Source organism: Panthera uncia, chromosome B1 (genome assembly GCF_023721935.1).
Source record: "Panthera uncia isolate 11264 chromosome B1, Puncia_PCG_1.0, whole genome shotgun sequence".
In the NCBI taxonomy this organism is placed as follows: Eukaryota; Metazoa; Chordata; class Mammalia; order Carnivora; family Felidae; genus Panthera; species Panthera uncia.
Window position 1 is genome coordinate 135,017,044 of NC_064811.1, and position 8,935 is coordinate 135,025,978.

The following is an 8,935-nucleotide window of genomic DNA, read 5'->3' on the forward strand; positions in this document are numbered from 1 at the left end:
AAACTATAAGAAAAAAAATAATAAAGCAGTCAAAAGAAAAAAAAGAAACTTTATACACAGAGAAACAGATCTCAGTCAACAGCAATTTTTCATATGAAATTTTGGAAGCCAGAAAACAATGGAGGGATTCCTTTAACATACTAAAAGCAAAAATTGTGAACCCAGAATTATATATTCACTTAAAATATCTTTTAAAATCATGGCAAAATATGAGTTTTTTCATAGAAAAAAACTTTGGAAGATCCATTGCCAGCAAACCCATAACTGAAACATTTTAAACAATGTTTATTAGGCAGAAGGAAAATTATATTAGATGGAAATGTGGTTCTACATAAATAAAGAAAGCAAGCTGAAAATTTGAAGAAAATAATGGTAGATATAAAAGAGTCATTTCATTTAGTTCTGATATATTTAAAAGAGAATACACTATCTAACCAAAATGGTATAAACATAAAACAGTTAAAAATCTTAGTAACGTAATGTGGGGGTGACAGCATATGTGAGGATGTGAGAGATGAAATCATGGTATAATGTATTCTACTACAAGTTAAAGGGTATACTACTTTTAGACAGACTGATACATTACGGAGAGTATATTGTAATACCTAGAGTAAACAATTGAAAAAAAAAAAACAACTTTAAATAATGACCCACTAGTGGAGATAAAAGGCAACAAAACAAAGATGTGCAGGAGTAAAGTAAAACAAAGAACAAGATGGTATATGTAATCTCAATCATATTTACAACTAAATTAAATGTTAATAGACTAATTGTCACTATTTGGAGGCAGAAATGGCCAAATTGGATTAAAAAAAAAAAACACCTCATTCCTCAAGGAAAACTTTTTAACTATCAAGTTATAGATGAAGTAAAAGAAAAATAAAGGAATATATGTACCATATAAATACTAACCAAAAGAAACCATCATTATTTATATGAGAATAGACCTCCAGACAAGGAATATTATCAGGGTGAATGAGGAATGTAACATATTAATCAAATGGTCAATTTGCCAAGTGTACATAACAATTCCCATTCTTGCTTTAAGCTGATACACCACATTGCTGTGTGTATATTTCACCCTCTACCTATTTCAGTCCCATCTTGTTTCTAAGTTGCCATTTCTAATCTATTTCTTATTGTTTTATACATGCACACACACACAAGGTGACAATTTAAACAAAAAAATGCTTTCATTTAAAGTAGTATTTCTCAAACTTTTCAGTCATTGTCATACCTGTATCTGCTTTAAGATTCCTCATTGCATGATTGAGGGGTGCCTGGGTGGCTCAGTCAGTTAAGCGTCCGACTCTTGATTTGGGCTCAGATCATGAACTCATGGTTCAAGCCCTGCATCATAGGATCAAGTTCCTGCTTGGGACTCTGTCTCTCACTCTCTCTCTGCCCTTCCTGTGTGTGCTCTCACTCTCTCAAAATAAATCAATAAAAACTTAAAAAAAAGATTCTTATTATTAATGGCTCATTGTGGCTGTGAATTTTAGTAATGGGAAAAGTTAGAGGACATTTGTGGTTATAATAATTTTCCCTGGGAATGATATCCTTCACTTCTCACTCATTGTTAGGATTATATACCAAATCCTTAATAAATCACTTGTTAAGTGCTTCTAAATGCTTCTAAAAATTGAGAATGAGTCCTTCCACAATTTGGTTAGTTTTTACTCTAGCTCAGTCCCTTGAACATAGAAACTATTAAATAAATAACCATTTAATAGTAGCTATTAAAAAAACAATAACAAGCAAACGATGAATGCTGTGAAGATGATTATTTTCAAGACTTACTCATAGAAGCACAAGGATTGCCAGGAGAGATATGGCAATGCCTTAAATATTACCTTGGGATTTTGAAGATTATAACTGAAATTATAATTTCAAAGGGATAATAAAATAAAAAATTAAGCTGGGTATTGAAAACATTATTTCATCATTTCTAATTCAATATTTGATGTAATAAAATTTACTAGACCATTAGAATTTACAACATATCTTTACATATATTAACTCATATCAGTTAATACAAATGCTATGTTATTAATCTTGGCTTATATTCAAAGAACATGAAGTTTAAGATATACATCATAATTCCTAACATCAAACAACAAACTCTGCTGGTGTGATCATAATGCTATTCAGGTAGATATGAGGCCAGTTCTTCATTTTTGTATCTACAACTTGAAAAAAAGGATAGGGCAGTTCTTAAAATATGGGCATGTTAAAATGTTACACATTCTAACACTTTGAAAAGAACATGTGTTTATTAAGACAAAGGCAGCTGTAAGAAGCATGTCAATCATTTGTCTTATGCTCATTAATCTGTCAGGGTTGTACTTACAAAAAGTTATAAAACCTTTTTCAAAAACAATTTACATTGATAAGTCGTTAAGAGTATAAAATAGAACATCAAAAATGTGCCAAAATGATTTTCCACATATGATGTTTTTATAAGTACTATATTTACAAATATATTGATTATCCTCTCTAAACAGCCCTCTGCCCTGCTTTGGGAAATATCTCCTTTTACACACCCTTCTATTAATGACAGCCTCATAGTTACTACCCACATAAACACAACAATCTTTGCCTCTCGTCAGTTGACTTAACCTTCATATAGATTGTGTATCCTTTTTTTTCTAGGGTATCTAATTAGACATTCCAGTCCATGACCACATCTTTTAATGATCTTATCTTCCCACCACCTCAGTACTTAGTGACCTCATGTTTTACCTAAAATGATCTCTGCTTCAATTGTTCTGCTTATCAGAATCCAAAACCACCTCTTCTCTTACGCTCTGAAAATAACAGACTCTCCTAGTTCATTGTAAAACCACTTAGAACGTCATTCTTCACATTCTTCCTTCTATTCATCAACTACTTTCAAATTCCTAACTCATTGCATTCTAGCTTCTGCTTTACTACATTATTGAAATTAATTTTCTCAGGGTACTAATTTATTTCATAATTATCTCTGCATTGTTCATGTCTCAAGGCATTGTGGAAAAAAAATCCAGACAAATGGAATGTCATTCATGAATACAGATCTGAAAAGTGGAGTTATATGAAAGATGGATAATCTTTCATTTAAAAAAAAAGCTCATTTAAAATGTTGTCTCCAAATGTGAAACTATATGTTTAAATTACTATAGACTGAATCTTATTTTTTTTATCTTATTGTTTATGAGGAAAGAAAAAAAAAAAAGGATGGCAGTGAAGATTCAATGATCATTATTTAAGAGGAGTCAAGATATCCTAATACAACAAGAATAAAAAATGATCAAATGTGTGAAACTTAATTCAGAGGGCAAATAATATAGTAACTTAAGCAAATACAAAGATATTTAGAATGGTTTGAGTTGGCCCAATTTCACTTAGAGAAAGCTGTGTCAACAGAGGAACTAAAAGCACAGTCCAGTTGTTTCTATAAATGTTTAAATATATAGAATGTATACCACATAGGTTAAAGAATGAAATCTTCCAGGAGAATGAAAGATGAATAATATCAATTTTTAATTATGGCTCCAGCTGGAATAGTGGTTTCACCAAATGTGGTTGCATATCCTGAGGGGTGAAAAAGACAATCAGCCCATAGAAGTAGGAAAAAATTTATTTAAATTTCTATTTTTTTCTACATGGGAATTTAAAAAAAGAGCAAGTCCACCTTATTATTAGCTGAACAAGATGCCTAAAATATGTATTTATCTATGCCTATATATCCATTTATGTACTGATATTAATATCTATATGTTTATCATCTAACTTTCTAAAAAATAATTCTTCAGTGAATAGTGGTTGTCATTATCATCCTTATTTTCTCATAGATTTCAGAGATATATGAAAACTTATAGTTTATCTATAAGTGGGCACAAGGGATATGTAGATTATATTATATTGTTGTCCATAAATGTAAAAGGATTTTTTCAAGAAATAATAATTAAGAACAGTAAGATTGGAAACACAGCAAGTAAGTGAAGACCTGAGCTTCTGTACTTATATGTACATTCTCTTTGTCAGCTCATGACAAGGGAAAAATTGTGACTATATATTTAACAATAAAGCAATAAAAATTTAATTTTGGAAGAAAGGCTATTTAAAAACTTGCATTCTTCTTAAGAGTGATAAACTCTTCATTAGCGTGTGTTAGCTTAGTAGGGAAATTTCATTATTTTTTATTCTTGTTTTGTAAGATATACGGCATTTCAATATAAGTACAGGCATATGATTTACAGTCCAGGTATTTCACATGTGTTTCTAAACCTGAAGACATTTCACTGATAAGTGAGTGATATAAATATTGGGGGATATTTTCTAAAGGATTATTTTTATGATTGACAAATGTATAAGATTTTCTGAAAAATTCAAAGCAATGGATGAGAAATTTTAACCTTGCTTTTCATTGCTGAAAGAGGCAGTTGGAAACCAATAACTAACACAGCTACAGATATAATAGATTTGATTAGTAAAAGATATATAAATATAATGGAGATGTTATAGCACAGTCAAGAATTTTTAAATAATTTAGTTGAAATTGAATGCCTGTTGTTTCAAATTTATAGCCTGGCATTTAGGATGCACACTGAACTGAAGGATGGATGATTCATCAATATTGTTTCTGTCTGTAATAAGATATTTAACTTGAATCCTCTGAATTACAGAGCAGTGAGTCCCACATATTAAGCAAACTGTTGTAATCTATAATTGAAGGTAGAGCCATGAAGTCAAAGGAAGCATTCATTAAAAGACAAGGAAATTGTCTTATTGAGAGAAAATCACTTTTTGGTATTGTCAACAAGCTCATATATTTGTTAGCAAAAATTGAAGTATAGCATGACAATTCGTATCCAATATTCCCTCCTTTCTTCCTATTTTTGGTTGGGGAAGCAGTGCTCAGCTAAATAATGATTTACCAAGGTTCCCTGTAGTTAGCGACGTCTATTTTGTTTTAACCAGTGAAATGTAAGTGGAATACTGCCAAGTAACTGGGGGAAATATTTGTAAGATAACTTGGGGTTGAGACAGGACTATGGTTCTAAATTAAAGGCAGGGGAGAATAAAAACTATTTTACTGATAATCATATTTTATAAAAGGTTATAGATGTATCTGGTACTGTTCTTATGTTCTTTTTTTCTGTATTTTCTTGGAATAAGAATCTATAGATTTTGGGGTACCTGGGTGGCTCAGTCGGTTAATGGCTGACTTGGGCTCAGGTCATGATCTCATGGCTGGTGAGTTCCAGCCCCGAGTCGGACTCTGTGCTGACAGCTCAGAGCCTGGAACCTGCTTTGGATTCTGTGTCTCCCTGTCTCTCTGCCCCTTCCCCACTCACACTCTGTCTTTCTCTCTCAAAAATAAATAAACATTTTAAAAAATTTAGATAAAAAATAATCTATAGATTTAGCAAACTTCAGTACATTCACAAGACAACACAAATGAAGAATAAAGTCCATATTCTAAGATTGGGAGAATAGAAAGACGGAAATAAACTGGTTTATTAAAAAGATTTTTGACAGCTACCAATTCCAGCTTCCATATATTTATACTGTGATATGAGATACAAAATAAACCTCTTATCACTGTAGTTGACTAAAAGTTTAGCTTCCATTACTTGCAGATGATTAAATTCATGTATGTAATAAAAATTGGTATCATAGGCACTACATGGGAAATATTTAAATATTCAAAGAATATTTAATTTGGTTTCAGTTCTCCAATTTCTACACATTCCTGTACAACATATGCTCTGAATTGAATTGTCTAACTCTTCTCATTTAATATCTTCTTTCTCACACACAATCTAGGATAAATATCATATTCAGTATAAATCCGTTCTTGATATTTTCATCCAAGACACAAACATCATTTTTCTTGGTTGATCATTTTTATTGTTGTTATTATTTAATGTTTATTGTGTTGTGTTCTAATTTGGTCCTTTCTTCTGAAGCTCCTGAAAGATAAGGCTTTGTATTTGCATATAACTTTGTTACAAACTCATAGTAGTTGTAAGAAAATGTTAAATGAATAAAAGAATAGCACTTTCATAATCCTTTTTCCAGGGAGAGCTTTTGGTTTTTTTTTTTTTTTCTTAACTGTGAATGTGTTTATTGAAAGAAAGAATTAGAAAAGCATCCAGGAAAAATCTGAGATCAAAAGGACAAAGAACAAAAGAAGTCAATTGCTAAAGGGCTTTTATATCCTCTATAAATTTTTGTTTAACAAACAGTTCCCTAGCAATAATATGACAGATAGTTTTATCAGAGCTTTACAAATATTAACTCATCTGGGGCACCTAGATGGCTCAGTCAGTTGAGCATCTGACTTCAGCTCAGGTCATGATCTCACAGTTTATGAATTGGAGCCCTGCATTGGGCTCTCTACGCTCAGCACAGAGCCTGCTTGGGATACTCTGTCCCGCTCTCTTTCTGCCCCTCCCCCGCTGGTTCTCTCTCGCGCGCGCGCGCTCTCGCTCTCGCTCTACCAAAATAAATAAACTTGAAAAAAAAACACAAAAATTAACTCATGTAATGTTTGTAATAACCTTATGATATATGAACTAATTTCACCAATTTTCAGAAGGCAGGATAACGGAACAAGAAAGGGGATACATAATTTTAGATGTGGTGCTTTATCAGCATAAGTTCACATACCAAAAATACTAAATCAATATGTAATTTGTCCAGCTCCTTGTTTGATTAGTTGACTACAAACACTCTAATGGGATTCCCTAATGAAGCTGAGGTATCAAACATTACCTATTTTTTTTTTTTATATTTTAAATTTTCTGACAGGATCTTTTAATATAAAACAGAGAAAAAACACATCTCAACTCTTCAATCTGCCAGTATGCCTTGATTTGTCCAAGATGCATGCTAGACTGTAAGACTAAGTAGCAGACTCTTTAGATGCATTTGGTTGGGAGAAATGGAAAAAGCAGATGTTAGGTAAGTCCAGGCAAGCCCCAAAGCTAAGATACATCCTTAAACACTAGAGCAGTCCTTGTCTTTTCAGATCCTCATATGTCTTCTTATTCACAATGTTCCACTGTGAATTCTTCCTCAGTGTCAGGCTGCCATCATTCTAATGCCTTCTTCAGTTTCAGTGTGGCCCACAAGGAGACATCGTCTTCAATCTGTGTCACATCAGCAAAGGGGACAATGTTTGGGATGCCCAAGCACCTCATGCCTTGAGCACGACACCAGTCAGCACGGTGCTGCTAGAAGGCCTCAGGACCTGGGTAGGTGTAATATCCACAAAACTCGTGGTTGTAGTTTAGACCATGAACCTAATACAACTGGTAGGAAATGGGTTTGCCATGCCAGCCAAGAGGCAGGTTTTGGGAGCTGGAAATGATCTCATTCTCTTTGTCTTCACTTTCATCCTCACTGATATACTTTTCCTTTTTACTTCTCAATCTTCCCCATCTTTGCCTGTTTGTTATGTATGTTTTCATGAATGAGATGTCACTGTTCCCCAACAATCTCTACGTATTTGTAGATCTGGGCTTCTAGGACAGCAGTCTTTGTCCTTCTCAGTATCTCATTTGGTGCCTTTTGACTTGGGATTTTTGCCAAACAGAGGTGTCAAGTGACTCCAAGGGCTTTCGTCTGGTGTGGAATAGCCTCTGGCCATGCTCTTCTTAGGTCCCACCACATTTCAGGCCTAAAGCTTAAAGAGAATGCAGAAAGGTCACAATAGTTTCCAGCATGGGTCAGGGCACGGCTTATCTCTTTTGGCCATTCAGGGAAGGTACCATTCTCTCACTTCTCAAACTTACTCCAAAACTTTGTTCTGATCTTCGAGGGGCTTCACTCAGTCTGTATAATCTTGAAGGTACACAGGCAACATTTCAAAGTATTTCTTATATTCAGTATTCTTCCTTTATTTAGAAATGTCAAACAACTGATCAAAGATTGACAGGTACATGATAATCCAGCTTTTCCGAGGCCTTCAGGTTAATGTCTTTAAGATAACAGTCATGGAGGTCAAGGTAACCACAGCATCCCTTTTCATCTGTGAACTCCACCAACCTTCCTGCTTCTTCACCTGGATTCTCTCCAGCCTTCAGAAGCTCCTCAAACTCCACTGACATTGGCACGCAGATCTCATTTGGGTGTTTCTGGTGAAAATTTTTTATTTGCTTGAGTCTATTATAAAATTTGGCAAATTCATTGGGTCTTGAAATGGCATTGAGTTTCTCCTTTCTTAACCCACCTTGCCATACATTTCCTGCAGGTTCCCACTGACTTCCATATACCTATCTTGCATGGTCCTTGTGTGATGGTCAGAATTCATCTGGTCCTGGACCATGAACTTCTTAGTGAGCATCTGTTTGGCTAGTATGTCCATAAGCTGCTCCTTGTCCTAATAATACCACTACTGCTGCTGCAGAATTGTCTTCATTTTTCATCCAGCCCTGCACCTCCTTTCAGACCACCAACATGGCTCAGACAACTAAACATTACCTATTTTATTTATCATTTTTTTAAGTTTATTTATTTGTTTTGAGAAAGCAAGGCTGAGAGCAAGAGAGAGAGAGAGAGAGAGAGAGAGAGAGAGAGGGAGAGAATCCCAAGCAGGCTTCACACTGTTAGTGCAGAGCCCCACTTGGGATCCAAACTATGGCCTAAGTCAAAATTAAGAGTAGGAAGCTTAGCTGACTGAGCCATCCAGGGTGTCCCTAAACATTACTTATTCAGAGAAAATGGCTTATACAATGGGAAGGTGGAGGGAATTTATCATGTGATCTTATACCTGTAAATATCTCCTCAAAGACACCTGGACCATGTTATTGAGAAACTTTTGAGGAAAGCACTAGCAATGAAATTTCTACCTACAGAAGACTGAAATAAGGCAGAAGATGCTACCATTTATATCTACTCCTTGACTTTATTAGAAATGGTATGCTATGAGATTGCAAGAAGCCAT

General features: G+C 34.1%; 1 pseudogene; it reads right to left on the bottom strand.

Annotated features, from left to right (window-relative positions):
* Positions 1–6,994: 6,994 nt before the first annotated feature.
* Positions 6,995–8,410, bottom strand: LOC125923164 (splicing factor 3A subunit 3-like; annotated as a pseudogene).
* Between the last annotated feature and the right edge of the window lie 525 nt (positions 8,411–8,935).